The sequence below is a fragment of the Schistocerca nitens genome, chromosome 12 (genome assembly GCF_023898315.1).
Source record: "Schistocerca nitens isolate TAMUIC-IGC-003100 chromosome 12, iqSchNite1.1, whole genome shotgun sequence".
Classification (NCBI taxonomy): Eukaryota; Metazoa; Arthropoda; class Insecta; order Orthoptera; family Acrididae; genus Schistocerca; species Schistocerca nitens.
Window position 1 is genome coordinate 97166131 of NC_064625.1, and position 21613 is coordinate 97187743.

General features: G+C 45.7%; 1 protein-coding gene and 1 pseudogene across 1 annotated transcript in view; one reads left to right on the forward strand and one right to left on the reverse strand.

Annotated features, from left to right (window-relative positions):
- Positions 1 to 21613, forward strand: part of LOC126215193 (unconventional myosin-Ib) — an 890664-nt gene that overhangs the window by 449770 nt on the left and 419281 nt on the right. The window lies entirely within an intron of this gene.
- Positions 4546 to 4663, reverse strand: LOC126215599 (5S ribosomal RNA; annotated as a pseudogene).

Genomic DNA, 21613 nt, shown 5'->3' on the forward strand with positions numbered 1-21613 from the left:
GGCTGAAGGCCCAAAATCTAACACTTGAAAAGCCACAACCTTAATTTAAAGACGGCTGAAGGCCCATGATTTAAGACTCAAGGTAAAATTAAATAAAAAACACAAGGCAGAAGGCCTTATCTTCAATTAGGCTGAAGATCCCAAACAGTCTGATGCGCGAAAGACAAAGCTCCTTAATTTAAAAACGGCTGAAGGCCCCATGACTTAAAACTCGAGGTAAAATAAATTTAAACGACAAAGCCTTATCGTAAATTAGGCTGAAGGCACCAAACAATCTAATACTTGACAAGCAAAGAACTTTAATTTTAAAACGGCTGAAGGCTCATGACTTAAAACACAGCTAAAATAATTGTTAATAGGCACAAGGCCCAAGGCTTAATCTTTAAACAATATATTAATCAGGTTGAAGGCCCAAACAATCTAACACTTGACAAGCAAGGAAGTTTAGTTGTAAATATATATTTCTATACCTGCAAATTCGCTCTTCAAAACTTCTAGGGTACTTTCCGCTGACCTGGAACCACGAAATTTGGTGCGAAACGACGTTTCACAGCGCAAGTAAAGCAAAAAAAATCGTAAATTGTTAATTTGTAATTACATCAATGCAAAACCTATTTCTTTCGTCGTTTGTTATACGACTTCAAACTTGAAATTAAAACATTCTCGAAAGACCTGGAATATCTGGGATCTACACTATGTGATCAAAAGTATCCGACACCACCAAAAACATACGTTTTTCACATTAGGTGCATTGTGCTGCCACCTACTGCCAGGTACTACATACCAGCGACCTCAGTAGTCATTAGACATCGTGAGAGAGCAGAATGGCGCGCTCTGCGAAACTCACGGACTTCGAACATGGTCAGGTAATTGGGTGTCACTTGTGTCATACGTCTGTACGCAATATTTCCACCCTACTAAACATCCCTAGGTCCACTGCTTCCGATGTGATAGTGAAGTGGAAATGTGAAGGGACACGTACAGCACAAAAACGTACAGTACGACCTCGTCTGTTGACTCACAGAGACCACCGACAGTTGAAGAGGGTCGTAATGTGTAATAGACAAGACTTCTATCCAGACCATCACACATGAATTACAAACTGCATCAGAATCCACTGCAAGTAATATAACAGTTAGGCGGGAGGTGAGAAAACTTGGATTTCATGGTCGAGCGGCTGCTCATAAGCCACACATCACGCCGGTAAATGCCAAATGACGCCTCGCTTGGTGGAAGGAACGTAAACATTGGACGATTTAACAGTGTACAAACGTTGTGTGGAATTACGAATCACGATACGCAATGTAGCGATACGATGGTAGGGTGTGGGTATGGCGAATGCTCTGTGAACGTCATCTGCCAGCGTGTGCCAACAGTAAAAATCGGAGGCGGTGGTGTTATGGTGTGGTCGTGTTTTTCATGGAGAGGGCCTGCACCCCTTGTTGTTTTGCGTGACACTATCGCAGCACAGGCCTACGTTGATGTTCTTGCTTCCCACTGTTTAAGAGCAATTCGAAGATGGCGATTGCATCTTTCAACATGAGCACATGGGCACCTGTTCATAATGCACGGCCTGTGGCGGAGTGGTTACACGACAATACCATCCCTGTAATAGACTGGCCTGCGCAGAGTCCTGCCCTGAATCCTATAGAACACCTTTGGGATGTTTCTGAACGCTGACTACATGCCAGGCCTCACCGACCGACATCGATACCTCTCCTCCGTGGAGCACTCCGTGAAGAATGGGCTGCCATTCCCCAAGAAACCTTCCAGCACCTGACTGAACGTATACCTGCTAGAGCGGAAGCTGTCATAAAGTCTAAAGGTGGGCCAATACCATATAGAATTAGCATTACCGATAGAGGGCGCCACGAACTTGTAAGACATTTTCAACCAGGTGTCCGGATACTTTTGATCAGATAGTGTATTATGAAGTCCCTACCGCGTTTTCTGTCTGTTCGTGAAGACCGATCTCAGGAACTATTATAAGGATTTTGATGCAGCTTTTACTAATGGCTATACTGCTTCATGAGGAAAGTTTGTGTGTGCAATTTCTTACCGTGATTTGAGAGAAGTTGTCCAGCCGCATACACGAGGAGAACACGGCAAGTTCCATAAATCAATTTCCCAGGAACTGCACTCAATGGAAGAGGTGTCAAAATAAGGGAACCGTGGAGACTCGACCGTTCCTGAGAAAAGCCTTTGTATGCCATTTAGCGAGTAAGTAGTTCAGTCGAAACATTAGCGCAGTGGCTAGCGTTCTGATTTCACACTTTTGCCCCCATGTTCGAAACCCGACTATTATCTCTACTTTTGCATTTGTATACTCATGTCCGTGGAAGATTACTTCACGAATGGTTTCCAGTATATAGTAATTGTATATCTCATTAATGAATTGGAAAAAAATGAGAAAATTATATTTGAAATTGTTTCCGGAGAAATTCCTGTTGTGTATCTTGATTCATGATCAACTGCAAGCGGCTGTTTTCTCTAAACTAATCTGCTGTGGCGTGGTTTACTGCGAAGTTATTGCCAACGCCTGAAATCTCCAGTAATGTTGACGCCGTTTCTTTCCCGAGTGAGATTCATATGAATAAATGTCGCTGTCGCAAACTGCTTTCGCTTATGGTATTTGCATTTTCTCTGTATCTAATGTTTCTGTGATCGGTATCCTCCAAGAAAATGCACCAAATATTCCTGAATAATAAACATAAGAACCGAATAGAAGGATTAATACAAGATTAGTTATTATTGGTTTTCCGTCTTAAGCAATCTAAAAATGGTTCAAATGGCTCTGAGCACTATGGGACTTAACATCTATGGTCATCAGTCCCCTAGAACTTAGAACTACTTAAACCTAACTAACCTAAGGACGTCACACAACACCCAGTCATCACGAGGCAGAGAAAATCCCTGAGCCCGCCGGGAATCTTAAGCAATCTAATTAACGAGAATTACACCAAATGGGTTTCGCTGTTAGTTATGAAGCATCTTCCGTGGTTATTGGTTTTTCTATACATGTTCCCAAAACCACTGCTTTTTCCGTCCTTGCTTGCAACGGTTGACATCGAAAGACTTACACTACTGGCCATTAAAATTGCTACACCAAGAAAAATGCAGATGATAAACGGGTATTCATTGGACAAATATATTATACTAGAGCTGACATGTGATTACATTTTCACGCAATTTGGGTGCATAGATCCTGAGAAATCAGTACCCAGAACAACTACCTATGGCCGTAATAACGGCCTTGATACACCTGGGCATTGAGTCAAACAGAGCTTGGATGGCGTGTACAGACAGGTACAGCTGCCCATGCAGCTTCAATACGATACCACAGTTCATCAAGAGTAGTGACTGGTGTATGAAGGCCATTATTACGGCCAGAGGTGGTTGTTCTGGGTACTGATTTCTCAGGATCTATGCACCCCAATTGCGTGAAAATGTAATCACATGTCAGTTCTAGTATAATATATTTGTCCAATGAATACCCTTTTATCATCTGCATTTCTTCTTGGTGTAGGAATTTCAATGGCCAGTAGTGTACTTTCAGAAAAAAGTGTTGCGTTACCTATCATCGTCAATTACAACTGCTTTGCATGCGGGTTCATCGAGAATGGATCGTGGCTCAGTGGAAACGTGTCACCTGCTCGGATGAATCATGTTTCTTGTTACGCCAGGTCGAGGGTCCTGTCTGGACACGCCTTCATCCAGGCAAACTTGATACATGCACTATGCCATTGACACAGGCCCATGGAGCAAAATTGTGCTGTGGGGGACAGTCACCTGGGCTTCAGTGGGACCTTTGGTGATCATCGTAGACATCTAGACAGCTGTAGACTAAGTCAGTGTTATTATGGACCACGTCCATCCTTTCTTGTTTTATATTTTTCCAGACGCCAATGGCATCTTCCAGCAAGATAACTCTGTGCCATAAGGCCAGTATCGTGATACAGTGGCTTTAGGAACACTACAGTGGCTATTGAACTAAGGTAATTCGGATCATCTGAATCTGATGTAACACGTCTGGAACACTATCTGGAAATCTACGGAGGACTTCTGGAATCCATGTCACGCAGAATCGCTCCTTCACTGCCTTCGACGCGCTGTTAAATTTGCGTCATTATTTTTGACTCATCAGTGTATACAAAGCACTCCGTCTTCAGGCCACGAGTGGCCAACTGGGACCACCCGACCTCCGTGTCATCCTCAGTGGAGGATGCGGATTGGAGGGGTATGGGGTTCAGCACATTCCCGCGCCCGGGTTGCCGGGTTCGATTCCCGGCGGGGTCAGGGATTTTCTCTGCCTCGTGATGACTGGGTGTTGTGTGATGTCCTTAGGTTAGTTAGGTTTAAGTAGTTCTAAGTTCTAGGGGACTGATGACCAAAGATGTTGTCCCATAGTGCTGAGAGCCATTTGAACCATTTTGGTTCAGCACACCGCTCTCCCGGCCGTTATGATGGTATTCTTAACCGGAGCCGCTACTGTTCGGTCGAGTAGCTCATCAATTGACATCACGAGGCTGAGTGCACCCCGAAAAATGGCAACAGCGCATGGCGACCTGGATGGTCACCCATCCAAGTGCCGACCACGTCCGACAGCGCTTAACTTCGGTGATCTCACGGGAACCGGTGTATCCACTGCGGCAATGCCGTTGCCCATCAGTGTATATAGATAAATCTTTTTCTGTGATTCACAGATATATTGCACCGCGTTCTCTCACCTGCGTAATGTGAGCAAGGCTTTATGCAATATAAATGTGTATGGTTGCCCCCAATGTTTGTTTTGTCGTGTTTGCGGTCGGCCTCTCTTTTTCCCTGTGAATATTTTGGCGTCCTGCACCACTCGTGGGCGCTGTTTGTTTATTACCACTGTATGTGTCTGCATGTTTTACATACGTAAACTTTGCGCTTTTATTTTTAACGAAACGGAAAAACACTGTGTGCCTGAGCACTGCGCGTGCGTTTTGTTGCGTCAACAGACGGCTGTTAAGAACCGCAGGGTATTTCGTGGGTCGCCTGATAACTGTAGAAGGGAACATCCAGGATGGCCTGAAATTCGTCTAGTAATGTCGTCGGTGGGAGGAGACTGAATACGTTTTTGCGTTAAATATTCATTGGCATGTCTGGTGAGTAATACGAGGACTATTCAGTAGTACTGAAACACATTTTTTGTCCTAAAAGCAGGTTGGCTTTATTGAGGATTCCAACACACTACACTACTGGCCATTCAAATTGCTACACCACGAAGATGACGTGCTACAGACGCGAAATTTAACCGACGGGAAGAAGATGCTGTGATATACAAATGCTTAGCTTTTCAGAGCTTTCACGCAAGGTTGGCGCCGGTGACGACACCTACAACGTGCTGATAGGAGGAAAGTTTCCAACCGATTTCTCATACAAAAACAGCAGTTGACCGGCGTCGCCTGGTGAAACGTTGTTGTGATGCCTCGTGTAAGGAGGAGAAATGCGTACCATCACGTTTCCGACTTCGACATATGTCGGATTGTAGCCTATCGCGATTGCGCTTTATCGTATCGCGACATTGCTGCTCGCGTTGGTCGAGATCCAATGACTGTTAGCAGAATATGGAATCGGTGGGTTCAGGAGGGTAATACAAAACGCCGTGCTGGATCCCAACGGCCTCGTATCACTAGCAGTCGAGATGACAGGCATCTTATCCGCATGGCTGTAACGGATCGTGCAGCCACGTCTCGATCCTTGAGTCAACAGATGGGGACGTTTGCAAGACTATAACAATCTACACGAACAGTTCGACGACGTTTGCAGCAGCATGGACTATCAGCTCGGAGACCACGGCTGCGGTTCGCCTTGACGCTGCATCACAGACAGGAGCGCCTGTGATGATGTAGTCAACGACGAACCTGGGTGCACGAATGGCAAAACGTCATTTTTTCGGATTAATCCCGGTTCTGTTTACTGCATCATGATGGTCGCATCCGTGTTTGGCGACATCACGGTGAACGCACATTGGAAGCGTGTATTCGTCATCGCCATACTGGCGTAACACCCGGCGTGATGGTATGGGGTGTCATTGGTTACACGTCTCGGTCACCTCTTGTTCGCATTGACGGCACTTTGAGCAATGGACGTTACATTTCAGATGTGTTACGACCCGTGGCTCTACCCTTCATTCGATCCCTGCGAAACCCTACATTTCAGCAGGATAATGCACGACCGCATGTTGCAGGTCCTGTACGGCCCCTTCTGGATACAGAAAATGTTCGACTGATGCCCTGGCCAGCACATTCTCTAGATCTCTCAGCAATTGAAAACGTCTGGTCAATGGTGGCCGAGCAACTGGCTCGTCACAATACGCCAGTCAACACTCTTGATAAACTGTGATATCGTGTTGAAGCTGCATGGGCAGCTGTACCTGTACACGGCATCCAAGCTCTGTTTGACTCAATGCCCAGGCGTATCAAGGCCGTTATTATGGCCAGAGGTGGTTGTTCTGGGTACTGATTTCTCAGGGTCTATGCACCCAAACTGCGTGAAAATGTAATCACATGTCAGTTCTAGTATAATATATTTGTCCAATGAATACCTGTGTATCATCTGCATTTCTTCTTAGTGTAGCATTTTTAATGGCCACTAGTGTAGTTAATATATCATATACACATAATATACGAGGGTCACTCCAAAAGAAATGCAGACTATTTTTTTTTAAATCCATCTTTTATTCTACATTTCTGAAAGTTTTACAGTGTGTAGAAACATCCTTTAGGAACAATAGTTTCATTTCTTCACATAATTTCCATTCCTCTCAACTGCCTTACGCCATCTTGGGACCAGCGCCTGTATACCCGCACGGTAACATTCTGGACCAACCTGTTGGAGCCACTGTTTGGCAGCGTGCACAAGGCAGTCATCATCTTCAAACCTCGTTCCACGAAGAGAGTCTTTCAGTTTCCCAAAGAGATGATAGTCACACGAAGCCAGGTCAGGACTGTAAGGCGGGTGTTTCAGTGTTGTCCACCGAAGTTTTGTAATCGCTGCCCTGGTTTGTTGACTGACATGTGGCCGTGCATTGTCGTGCAACAGCAAAACATCCTGCTTTTGCCGATGTGGTCGAACACGACTCAGTCGAACTTGAAGTTTCTTCAGTGTCGTCACATACGCATCAGAATTTATGGTGGTTCCACTTGGCACGATGTCCACAAACAAGACTCCTTCGGAATCGAAAATCACCGTAGCCATAACTTTTCCAGCAGAAGGTGTGGTTTTGAATTTCTTTTCCTTGGGTGAATTTGCATGATGCCACTCGATTGACTGCCTCTTCGCCTCTGGTGACAAATGGTGGAGCCATGTTTCATCACCTGTCACAGTTTTTCCAATGAATTCATCTCCACCATTCTCGTACTGTTCCAAAAGTTCGCTGCATACCGTTTTTCTTGTTTATTTGTGAGCCAGTGTCAACATCCTGGGAACCCACCTGGCACAAACCTTTTTTAACGCCAACCCTTTCAGTATTCTGCAAACACTTCCTTCCCGTATCCCAACGTAGCGTGACAATTCGTTCACTGTGATGCGTCTGTCAGCAGTCACCAATTCGTTAACTCTCTGCACATTGTCTGGAGTGTGTGCAATACGAGGCCTGCCGCTGCGAGGACAATCCTCAATATTGCCGTGCCCGCTTTCATCACGTAATCTGCTTGCCCACCGACTAACTGTACTGCGATCGACAGCAGCATCTCCGTACACCTTTCTCAACCTCTCGTGGATGTTTCCCACTGTCTCGTTCTCACAGCACAGGATTTGTATGACAGCACGTTGCTTCTGACGAACGTCAAGTGTAGCAGCCAACTTGGAGACATGCTGTTACGGCGCCACTCACGGGAACAGGTTGAACGAAGTTTGAAAACACGCGGGAGGTATCTATCTACACGCTGTGGAACTTTCACACACGCAGAATGAAAACTGTATTTTTACAAAAATAGTGTGCATTTCTTTTCGAGTGACCCTCATATTAGGCGGCGAGGAACGCAGAGGTCACACACCTTCGAGTACCCCAATTGGCGGACTGGTGTCTGAGAGCTACTAGGAGAGACGTCCAGTTGAGTAGCGAGCTGTTTGTTTGTGACCCTTCCATCATCGTCCGCGCCTTACCCAACTCACCCTGCTTTGGGTCACTGCCGGGTCTCCGTAACCATTTTACAAACGCCTGCGAATATCTGCGATGTTCTGGTTTTCCGCCAAAAGAAACTCAATGAGAGCCCTCTGCTTGGAAAACACCTCCGTCACAGACGCCATTTTGAACCGTAGGCATAGCGCCGCCACCTATCATGACTTCATGAAACTAGGTGCTGAAGCAGGAATATTCGACGATGTCCCACTACCGGCATTTTTTACAACCGAAATTGGTCGAGAAAACAAATGTGTCGCAATACCCAATGAACGCCCCGCGTATCTACATCTACATACATACTCCGCAATCCACCATACGGTGCGTGGCGGAGGGTACCTCGTAGCACAACTAGCATCTTCTCTCCCTGTTCCACTCCCAAACAAAACGAGGGAAAAATGACTGCTTATATGCCTGTGTACGAGCCCTAATCTCTCTTATCTTTGTGGTCTTTCCGCGAAATGTAAGTTGGCGGCAGTAAAATTGTGGTGCAGTCAGCCTCAAATGCTGCTTCTCTAAATTTCCTCAGTAGCGATTGACGAAAAGAACGCCTCCTTTCCTCTAGAGACTCCCACCCGAGTTCCTGAAGCGTTTCCGCAACACTTGCGTGATGATCAAACCTACCAGTAACAAATCTAGCAACACGCCTCTGAACTGCTTCTATGTCCTCCCTCAATCCGACCTCATTGGGATCCCAAACGCTCGAGTAGTACTCAAGAATATGTCGTATTAGTGTTTTATAAGCGGTCTCCTTTACAGATGAACCACATCTTCCCAAAATTCTACCAATGAGCCGAAGACGACTATCCGCCTTCCCCACAACGGCCATTACATGCTTGTCCCACTTCATATCGCTCTGCAATGTTACTCCCAAATGTTTCATCGACGTGACTGTGTCAAGCGCTACACTACTAATGGAGTATTCAAACATTACAGGATTCTTTTTCCTATTCATGTGCATTAATTTACATTTATCTATATTTAGTAAGCTGCCATTCTTTACACCAATCACAAATCCTGTCCAAGTCATCTTGTATCCTCCTACGGTCACTCAACGACCACACCTTCCCGTACTCCACAGCATCATCAGCAAACAGCCGCACATTGCTATCCACCCTATCCAAAAGATCATTTATGTAGATAGAAAACAACAGCGGACCTACCACACTTCCCTGGGGCACTCCAGATGATACCCGCACCTCCGATGAACACTCACCATCGAGGACAGCGTACTGGGTTCTATTACGTGTCCACATTAATTTTCGTATACAGTGATGAACAGCTGTAATTACTGTACTGAATGTGATAATGGAGATTAGCTGTTTGGAGGTATGAAGGTCGTAAGTGTGAAATACAGGGAACAGACCGTTGTCTATAACTTGTGCAGATACCGGACTGAAACTGTAAGTCACTGGACGTGAATGGGAGACAAGTATTCAAAACGCACTGAGACAGCGTTGTAGCCTACCTCCGGTCTTAGTCTGTACAATGAGCATGCAGTACAGGAAACCTAGGAGATATATGGGAAGAGAATTAAAATTTAGGGTGGACAACTAAAAGCTAAAATAAACTGTAAATCTGTCTCACTGGACAAAACAGTTGGATGATCAGCTGCGCCAGCCGCTGTGGCCGAGCGGTTCTAGGCGCTTCAGTCCGGAACCGCGCTGCTGCTACGGTCGCAGGTTCGCATCTTGCCTCGGGGATGGATATGTGTGATGTTCTTATGTTAGTTAGGTTTAAGTAGTTCTAAGTCTAGGGGACTGATGACCTCAGATGTTAAGTCCCATAGTGCTTAGAGCCATTTGAGATCAGTTGAACAGAGTGGATAGTGTCTTGAAAATAGGTTATAAGATGAAGTCGGCGAAAGTAAAACAAGGGGAATGGGTTTTAGGTTAGGAAATGAGACACTAATTGTTGTTGATAAGTTTTTTGTATTTGGCCAGCAAAATAACTGATAGTGGCAGAACTAAAAGCGGGATGTAAAATGCTGACTTGCAAAAAAACAAGCAAAGCGTAGGTTTCCTGCAAAAGAGAAATATGTTAAAATCTGATATAAATTTAAAATGAAGACGTTTCGTACGCCGCGATCGCATTGTAAACACTTTTATTGTTTCAAACTGAGCGGTTTCAACAGTCTTGCGCCGCTATCATCTGATCTCCTGGGACTCGTTATAAAATTGCCATTTTACATTGCATGAAGTCAAAACATATAAGGCACTCCCCAAGTATCCATATTTCGATAAAAATCCAGTTGATAAAATCCTCGTACCATCCATGCCTGTTGGCAGTGTGCATTTTATCAATTGTGTGCATTCAATGAACTAGATTTATGGACACCTGGGAGTGCCTTTTATGATTTGACTTCAAGTAGTGTAATATGGCAATTTTGTAGTAAGTTCCACAAGATCAGATGAGGGCAGCGTAAGACTGTTGAAAACGGTCATCTTGGAACAGTAAAAGTGCGATCAGGGCGTAGGAACTGTGTTCATTTCCAGCAATACCGATCGCTCCACAGCACAGCTTGTGCACCTTATATAAATTTAAGAACTTCTTGGTGCAGTACAAGCCGAAACGGGATACTTTGTTACAGATGATCGATTTCGATCTACGATCAGACCATGATCACGTCCAAAAACCATGTGACGTATACATTTGCGTGCATAGCTGAGATTTCATTTTTTGACACGCTGATGGTCTGATCCTAGACCCAAATCGATCGTCTGTAATAAAATATACCGTTACAACAGAGTATTGCATAATGTGTTTCTTTACATTTGTCTGAACTCTGAGGTGACAAAAGTCGTAGGATACCTGACAACACCTCTTCCACTAAAAACGCTTTCTCTGCAGTAGTAAGCATTCTCACGTCTGTTGTTCCCAGATAATTTATCCATTTATTGCCCTGCTGAATGAAAATGAGATCAATCATTCATTTTTCCAACAAGACAACGCTACTGCTCATAGGGTACGCCAGTCCCTATGACTTTTATAACTAGACAGTATTTTATGAAAGTATTTGTAGAGACTGTAGCCATGTATGGAAGTGAAACATGGACGATAGAAAACAAGAGAATAGAAGCTTTCGAAATGTCGTGCTACAAATGAATACTGAAGATTAGATGGGTAGATCACATTACTAATGAGGAGGTAGTGAGTATAATGGGGGAGAAGAGTAGCCGGCCGCTATGGCCGAGCGGTTCTAGGCGCTTCAGTCTGGAACCGTGCGACCGCTACGGTCGCAGGTTGGAGTCCTGCCTCGGGCATGGATGTGGGTGATGTCCTTAGGTTAGTTAGGTTTAAGTAGTTCTAAGTTCTAGGGGACTGATGACCTCAGATGTTAAGGCCCATAGTGCTCAGAGCCATTTGAACCATTTCACTTCAGGGTTGGTTAGAAAAGTTGGAAAGTTGGGCAGCTCACTCAAATCTTAAACTGACCACTTGTTGTCAACACGAGGCGAGACAAAGAAGAAAAGAAAAGACAAGCAAATATGATTGCAAAGTGACAGTTAACTGAATTCAGAAAAACTGCAGCCTAACAAGGAAAAAAGTTGTTGATAAATACGAAAGGACCATCACCAGCCGGAGAGAGAAGCTAGTCCACTAACGAAAAACTATCGCCAAACATCTACACCCATACATACTTTGCAAACCACTGTGAAGTGCATGCCAGTGGGTAGTTTCTATTATACCAGGGATTAGAATTTCATCTTCTTCCAATCGCATATGAAACGCGGGAAGAAAGTGTTGTTCAATACACTGCCAAGAAAAAAAAATTAAGCTGTGTAAGTAGACTGTTTAAGTTTTTATATTGGTAACGCCACGTAGCGCTCTGTATGAAAATCACTTGCTGTGCTGTGTGCAGTCTGCGGTTGGTTTGCATTGTTGTTGGCTATTGTAGTGTTGGGCAGTTGGATGTGAACAGCGCGTAGCGTTGCGCAGTTGGAGGTGAGCCGCCAGCAGTGGTGGATGTGGGGAGAGAGAGATGGCGGAGTTTTGAAATTTGTAAGACTGGATGTCATGAACTGCTATATACATTATGACTTTTGAACACTATTGAGGTAAATACATTGTTTGTTCTCTATCAAAATCTTTCATTTGCTAACTATGCCTGTCAGTAGTTAGTGCCTTCCGTAGTTTGAATCTTTTATTTAGCTGGCAGTAGTGGCATTCGCTGTATTGCTGTAGCTTGAGTAACGAAGTTTTTTGTGAGGTAAGTGATTTGTGAAAGGTATAGGTTAAGGTTAGTCAGGGCCATTCTTTTGTAGGGATTTTTGAAAGTCAGATTGCGTTGCGCTAAAAAATATTGTGTGTCAGTTTAAGCACAGTCTTGTATAATTGTTCTAAGCGGACGTTTCAGCGGCGCGGAGTGGTCGCGTGGTACGAGGCGCCATGCTTTGGACTGCGTGGCTCATTCCACCAGAGGTTCGAGTCGTCTCTAGGGGGCGTGCGCGTGCGTGTGCGTGTGCGTTGTTCTTAGCATAAGTTAGTTTAAGTAGTGAGCATGTCTAGGGACCGATGACCGCAGCAGTTTGGTCCCTTAAGAATTCACACACATTTGAACGTTTTTTTGAAAAAAATTAGCAGACTTGGCAAAACGATGTTGATATTGATCCGATGACGGCATATGCCACCTGGGCATCACCTGGCAGTAGATGCACAGCAGTAGATGCACTGATAATGGTTTCAACGTCGTCCGCCATCAGACAGCGCAGTGGCATAGCTACCACAGCGCCATCTATGTCTACCACATAACAGCCACCTGACAGAGTTTGAAAGGGGTCAATTTGTGGTCTTCCGAGTGGCGGGATGGTCCTTTCGGAGAACTATCACACAAGTTGGACGTGCTGTGTCAGGTGGTATCAGTGGTCACATGATTATTCTCACACCCGTAGACGAGGCTCTGGACGTCCATGGAGCACAGACGCTTGCCAGGCTCGTCTTGTTGTAAGGGCAGCAGTGGCAGATCTAACAGCTACCACAGCACACGTAAGAGGGCTTGAGAGCGTCGCTGTCGAACTCAGTAGAGAGCATTTCAATTCCACATGCCGATCTTCTAGATTTGAGGCGTGTCCTAGGCAGCGAGAGTAAATCTTCATTAAGGGGCTCCGGAACGCCCATACTTGCAATGTTATAAATTACAGCTTTCCTCACAAAGTATTTGAGGTAGGAAGTTGAACTTTTTACAGATTATTTATTGGAATATGGGCTACAACTTAACACAGGGATTTTACAAAATTTTAGTTCAGTTATTAAAGATGATTTTTTTTCAATTGTAATTCACAACATTTTTTGCAATTTTTTATTTATATATTCAAAAATATACAGTTTTTTGGAAAAAGGCTGTGTTAAATTATGCAGAAGGTACTGTGTAACATTTACTGAAAGTTTGAAACAAATATGTTTGGAAGATCCTTAGAAAACATGTAATTAGTATGAGAAAATAAAAGTTTTGGGAATCGAGCGACAAACATTGGATTAACTTTTTAGTGCATTCCAGGTCCATAGGATGGATTATCTTCATCCTCTGCAAACTCCTCCTCCAGCTTCCTCTTGTTCCTCCTCCTGTTTACTCTTGCTTGTATTTCTAGACTCTTTACAGCCCTGTCTGCAGCCCGAAGGCGTTCCTTGTCTAAAGCAAGCATCGCTCGTACCATGTTAGAACCTATCTTCATTCCCATATTTCTAAATACCTTGCACGTTACAATGTTGCCATCATTGAAAGTCGCAACAGCATCATACACACCAAAGTGAAGTGTTTCTATTCCAACAAATACAGTCTTGGGGATTCTCGACCATATAACACTATTTACACTTTCATTGGGGTTTTGAGTTTTTCCGTGAATACACTTTTTCAACAGTTCAGGTGCTGCTAAGTCTCTGAAAACAAGGTTAGCCACAACACATACTTTATCTCACATCACTAAAATGTACCTGATGAACACGGACGTTAATAATAACACCATTTGACAGCAGTTTTACAGCGCCACAGTGGGTCACGCCCATGTAGAACACATTTCAAACAAAATTTAAAAATAGTTGTAGTCTTCGGAATTGAATAAATTATATATCTATTAAAAGGTAATAGTCTGCAGATTCAGAAAACGCAAAAAATGTAAAAATTGAACTTTTCATGATTTTGAGCCTTTCCGGAGCCCCTTAAGAATTCACACACATTTGAACATCTTTTTGAAAAAAAATTAGCAGACTTGGCAAAACGATGCCACCTGGGGGATAGTAGATGTACTGATAATGGTTTCAACGTCGTCCGCCATCAGACAGCCCAGTGGCATGGCTACCACAGCGCCATCTATGTCTACCACATAACAGCCACCAGACAGAGTTTGAAAGGGGTCAAATTGTGGTCTTCCGAGTGGCGGGATGGTCCTTTCGGGGAATTGCAAGATACGTTGGACGTGCTGCGCCAGCTGGTATCAGTGGTCACGTGATCATTCTCACACCCGTAGACGAGGCTCTGGACGTCCATGGAGCACAGACGCTTGCCAGGGTCTTCCTGCTGTAAGGACAGCCGTGGCAGATCGAACAGCTACCACAGCACAGATAAGAGAGCGTCGCTGTCGAACTCAGTAGAGAGCATTTCAATTCCACATGCCGATCTTCTAGATTTGAGGCGTGTCCTAGGCAGCGAGAGTAAATCTTCATTAAGGGGGATTGGGTCATTTTTAGAAGCTTGCTGGCAAAGATTGTAGACAGATGCCTTTCGACGAAGGTGAGCTTGACTATTCCTTAATATTGGCAGTCAGCGTGTAGGTGTAGATCTGACAGTGCCACTAATGGTCCTCGTATCTGCCCTCACAAGAACGCCAACTTTCTTTACAAGAGCGCTGCAGAGCCAAACTGGTGCACAATACTGGAGCAAAACTAAACTCCTTCCGGCCAACTGGCGAATCAGGATCGACCGGCCGCCGTATCATCCTACGGCGTACCTCAGATATGGAATGGAAACACATGTGGTGAGCAAACCACTCTCCCGGTCACTGTGGGCTTTCTTGAGCTTGGGTGTGCTGCTTCTCATTCAGGAACCTTCTCAGTTGACATCACGAGGCTTAGTGAACTCGTCCTACCAAGAAAAATTCATGGCAGTATAGGGAATCGAACCTGGGTCCTCTGCATGGCATCCAGACACTCTGACAACTTGGACAACAGAGGAAGATGCAGAATATGTACAATACTTGAGCAAAACTATACGCCTTCTGGCCCACACGAGCGAATCCGGACTGACCGGCTACTGTATCATGCTATGGCATACCTTAGATATGGTATGGAAACACATGTCGTCAGCACACCACTCTCCCGGTCGTTGTGGGTTTTCTTGACCTTGGGTGTGCTTCTTCTCATTCAGGCAACTCCTCATTTGGCATCACGAGGCTTAGTGCAGTTCTCCTACCAAGACAAATTTCATGGCAGTACAGGGAATCGAACCTGGGTCCTCTGCATGGCATCCGGACACTCTGACAACTTGAGCGACAAAGGCAGATGCAGAATATGCACAATACTTGAGCAAAACTAACCGCCTTCCAGCCCGCATGGGCGAATCTGGACCGACCGGCCGCCGTGTCGTCCTATGGCGTACCTCAGATATGGTATGGAAACACATGCCGTCAGCACACCACTCTCCCGGTCATTGTGGGTTTTCTTGACCTTGGGTGCGCTTCTTCTCAGTCAGGCACCTCCTCAGTTGGCATCACGAGGCTTAGTGAAGTCCTCCAGCCAAGAAAAAATTCATGGCAGTACAGGAAATCGAACCTGGGTCCACTGCATGGCATCTGGACACACTGACAACTTGAGCTACAGAGGCAGAGGCAGAATATCCTGACGCAGAGTGTCGTATCACAGATCGTTATCACCTGATGAATGTGTATCAAGTTGGCAGCACAACAGCAAGTTTCCACCAGATGCCAATAGTAGGTGTGCAGGATCCAGCAGACCCAAATGGAGCACTCTTGCTGTGCCACACCTCTGGTGCATTTGAATTATGAGCGCTCTCTGCCACCATCAAATAGGACAGCTGGTGGTAGCCACTCAGTCCGCTTGCACTTGGAGCCAGAGACAGATGCAGAATATCCTGCTGGATAGTGTGATATCCCATATCGATACGAACTGATGAATGTGTATCATGTTGGCAGCAGAATAGCAAGTTTCCATCTGATGCCAATAGCAGGCGTGCAGGATCCAGCAGACCCAAATGGAGCACTCTTGCTGTGCCACACCTCCAATCCCTTTGGATTATGAGCGCCCTCTACCACCACGATATGGGACAGCTGGTGGTAGCCACTATGCCCATTTGCACTTGGAGCCAGAGGCAGATGCAAAATATCCTGCTGCACAGAGTGGTATCACAGATCGATACCACTTCATGAATGTGTATCAGGTTGGCTGCAGAATAGCAAGTTTCCAACTGATGCCAACAGCAGGTGTGCGGAAGCCGGCAGATCCAAATGGAGTACGCCGGCTGCGCCACACCTACAGTGGCTTTGGATCATGAGCTCCACCTGCCACCAGAATGTAGGGCAGCCATTGGTTGCCCATTTGCACTTGGAGCCACTATGCTATGACACATTCGTTGACAATTCATCCTTGTTGACACTGAGATAGCTGAACTCTTTTCTTGTTGCATTATTTGTAAGGCTTCCTCTTACGCTTGGAGAAATACAAGTTAAGTAAATCTGTTTGTTGTGTTGTTAGCTAGTCATTTCTGCTCCTGTCCAACTTTCCTACGACGACAGTTGCCACATCACTCTACAGCCCACCTCTATGTACCATTCTGTATGAAGTCATACACAACACAGAGTGTACCACTGTACAGAATGCTCTGCATACAACTGATGTATTTGCTCCCTATGTACTAACCTGCTACTTGCCCCAACAGGTTCATTTGTCGTTGTACATTCTTAGTTGTGCCGGAAACGTTCTTTTGGCATGTCAGCGCTCTATCTAATGAGGCAACAAGGTATTTTTGATTATGGTTGTCTCTGACTATGCAAAGGAGACCAGACCATGGGCAGGTCTTCGCTAATTAATGTCGTGTGAGTAGGGCCTCATGTCGGGTAGACCGTTCGCCAGGTGCATGTCTTTCAATTTGACGCCTCTTCGGCGACTGGCAGGTCGATGGGGATGAAATGATTATGCTTAGGACAACACAACAGCCAGTCCCTGAGCGTAGAAAATCTCCGACCCAGCTGGGAATCGAACCTGGGAACTTAGGATTGACATTCTGTCGCGCTGACTACTAAGCTACTGGGGTGGATAGGTCTTCGCTGATGCTAGAATATCATTGTGGCCCTCAGTAAGAATACTTGTATGACGCAGTTCTCAATGCTATTCTATTCTGTGCAAAATCTTCATTTCCAGATAACTACTGGAATCTACATCCATTTGAACCTGTTCGTTGCATTCATATCTTTGACTCCCTCTGCAATTTTTATCTCACACACTTCCCTCCTGTACTAAATTGCTGATCTCTAGGTGTCTAAGAACGTGTCTATCAACCAGTCATTCCTTTTAGTTAAGTTGTGCCACATATTTCTTTCCTCCCCAGTTATATTCAGTACCTCTTCATTAGTTACAGATCTACCCATCTAAAGTTCAGAATTTTTCTGTAGCACCACATTTCAAAAGCTTCTGTTCTCTTCTTGTCTGAACTATTATCATCCGCATTTCACTTCCATACAAGGATATACTCCATATGCCTTCAGGAAACGGTCGCAGGTTCGAATCCTGCCTCGGGCATGGATGTGTGTGATGTCCTTAGGTTAGTTAGGTTTAAGTAGTTCTAAGTTCTAGGGGACTGATGACCACAGCAGTTGAGTCCCATAGTGCTCAGAGCCATTTGAACCATTTGAGCCTTCAGGAAAGGTCTTCCTAATACTTAAATCTATATTTGATGTTAACAAATTTCTCTTGTCCAGAACAGTTTGTATTGCCATTTTCAGTCTACATTTTGTATCCGCTCTGTTTCAGTGATCAAGGTTATTTTGTTGCGTAAAATAGTAAAAAATCGGTTCTAATGCCTCTGAGCACTATGAGACTTAACGTCTGAGGTCATCAGTCCCCTAGAACTTAGAACTACTTAAACCTAACTATCCTAAGGACATGACACACATCCATGCCCGAGGCTGGATTCGAACCTGCGACCGTAGCGGTCGCGCAGCACCAGACTGTAGCGCCTAGAACCGCTCGGCCACTCCGCCGGCAAAAGTTTAGTGAGGCTGTTTGTTAGGTGTTCTGCACATTCAAGATATTCACTCTGATATGGAATTGCAAAATCATCTGCATACTGGAATTTGCAACATGTCAAGTTTGGAATTTGCAACATGTCAAGTTTGGCCGGTTTGCTGTATGGAGATTATGCAGTTTACTCGATTAGTATAGTCGATACTGCTTCATTATTTTCGTTACTGCCGAGCACCGTTTAAAGGCCGCGGTCCCAGTACCACTAGATTCCGGTAACTGCTTCTGAGGCAAAAGGGGTGAACCGTCGCAATGAACGACAATGAAACGAAAGCAGGGATTTTAAACTCTGCCCCACGGGAAGTCTTCAAAGTGCATTAACGTGCCGGCACTCCTTTGAGCCGCGGGCTGTTTAAAATTGCTCAAAAAGCGTGACTTTTGAAGAGTTGCCCGCAGCAGCTTTTTAAGACCGAATCTCGCTTCACAGAATGCGACTTTTTCCCTTTTTGCGCGCTGTTTTCGGCGGCTTGAAACGCGAGAGGGTTTACTTTCAACTGCTTAGCGGCGGTGAACGATAAAGAGACAGAACTTGTGATCCCGTAGTACAGGCTGGTCCGCCAAAAGTTGGGAAGGACTTTCGGTAATCCGACCGCACATCTGCTCCCCGCTCGCCTGATTCCCCCCTCACCCCTCCACACCGCTATCACTCGCTTTAATGAGAATTCGGCGAGCGCGTTCAACCTGTGCCATCGGACTCATCTCGTGCCTTTAGCTGCCGCTCCAAAGCGGAAACAGCGTACAGAGCGTGGGCAGGTTTCACACTTGTCCCTTGGCCTTCTATACGGCGAAATGCAGGAAGATCTGCAGCGGACAGGCACTTGGTGCAGGGAGTGGCAACTGACCCTTAACATAGACAAATGTAATGTATTGCGAATACATAGAAAGAAGGATCCTTTATTGTATGATTATATGATAGCGGAACAAACACTGGTAGCAGTGACCTCTGTAAAATATCTGGGAGTATGCGTACGGAACGCTTTGAAGTGGAATGATTATATAAAATTAATTGTTGGTAAGGCGGGTGCCAGGTCGATATTCATTGGGAGAGTCCTTAGAAAATGTAGTCCATCAACAAAGGAGGTGGCTTACAAAACACTCGTTCGACCTCTACTTGAGTATTGCTCATCAGTGTGGGATCCGTACCAGGTCGGGTTGACGGAGGAGGTAGAGAAGTTCCAAAGAAGAGCGGTGCGTTCCGTCACAGGGTTATTTGGTAAGCGTGATAGCATTACGGAGATGTTTAGCAAACTCAAGTGGTAGACCCAGCAATAGAGGCGCTCTGCATCGCGGTGTAGCTTGCTGTCCAGGTTTCGAGATGGTGCGTTTCTGGATGAGGTATCGAATATATTGCATCCTCCTACTTATACCTCCCGAGGAGATCACGAATGTAAAATTAGAGAGATTAGAGCGCGCACGGTCGCTTTCCGGCAGTCGTTCTTCCCGCGAACCATACGCGACTGGAACAGGAAAGGGAGGTAATGACAGTGGCACGTAAAGTGCCCTCCGCCATACACCGTTGGGTGGCTTGCGGAGTATAAATGTAGATGTAGATGTAGCTATACGGTCCCGTGCAAACATCATTCCGCATGGGCGGCTCCATATTTAGCCGCTTGCTTTTTCCGGTCAGAGATGGGAACTCAGCCTTGCACTTTTTTTTCTCATCAGTCTTCTGACATGTTTAATGCGGGCCCGCCACGAATTCCTCTCCTGTGCCTACCTCTTCATCTGAGAGTAGCACTTGCAACCTACGTCCTCAATTTTTTGCTGCGTGTATTCCAGTCTCTGTCTTCTACAGTTTTTGCCCTCTATAGCTTCATCTAGTACCATGGAAGTCATTCCCTGATGCCTTAACAGATATCCTCCCATCCTGTCCCTTCTCCTTGTCGGTGTTTTCCACATATTCCTTTCCTCTCCGGTTCTGCGCAGAACCTCCTCATTCCTTGCATGTATTGTATGTTAACTGGGGACCTAGAAACGACGGAGAGGCTCCGTCCCCGCCGCAGCCGCAGTGGTCCACAACCCCACGACGACTACCTCAGTCCACTCCACCGCCCCACACCGAACCCAGGGTTATTGTGCTGTTCGGCCCCCGGTGGACACCCCCCCCCCCCGCCCCCCCCCCCCCCCCCCAGGGAACGTCTCACACCAGACGAGTGTAACCCCTATGTTTGCGTGGTAGAGTAATGGTGGTGTACGCGTACGTGGAGAACTTGTCTGCGCAGCAATCGCCGACATAGTGTAACTGAGGCGGAACAAGGGGAACCATCCCGCATTCGCCGAGGCAGATGGAAAACCGCCTAAAAACCATCCACAGACTGGCCGGTTCATCGGACCACGACACAGATCCGCCGGGAGGATTCGTGCCGGGGACCAGGCGCTCCATCCCGCCCGGAAAGCCGTGCGTTAGACCACACGGCCACTCCTCATTCCTTACCTTATCAGTCCACCTAATTTTCAACATTCTTCTACAGCACCACATCTCAAATGCTTCGATTCTCTTCTGTTCTGGTTTTCCCACAGTCCACGTTTCACTACCATACAATGCTGTACTCCAGACGTACATCCTCAGAAATTTCTTCCTCAAATTAAGGCCGGTATTTGATATTAGTAGACTTCTCTTGGCCAGAAATGCCTTTTTCGCCATAGCGAGTCTGCTTTTGATGTCCTCCTTGCTCCGTCCGTCATTGGTTATTTTACTGCCTAGGTAGCAGAATTCCTTAACTTCATTGACTTCGTGACCATCAATCCTGATAAGTTTCTCGCTGTTCTCACTTCTGCTGCTTCTCATTACTTTCGTCTTTCTCCGACTTACTCTCAATCTGTATTCTGTATTCATTGGACTGTTCAAGCCTTTCAGCAGATCTTGTAATTCTTCTTCGCTTTGACTCAGGATAGCAATGTCATCAGCGAATCGTATCATTAATATCCTTCCACATTGAATTTTATTCCCACTCCTGAACGCCGTCCGGGGTGGCCGAGCGGTTCTAGGCGCTACAGTCTGGAACCGCGCGACCGCTACGGTCACAGGTTCGAATCCTGCCTCGGACATGGACGTGTGTGATGTCCTTAGGTTAATTAGGGGACTGATGACCTCAGCAGTTAAGTCCCATAGTGCTCAGAGCCATTTGAACCATTTTGAACCACTCCTTTCGTTTATTTCCATCGATGTACAGATTGAACAGTAGGGGAGAAAGACTACATCCCTATCTCACA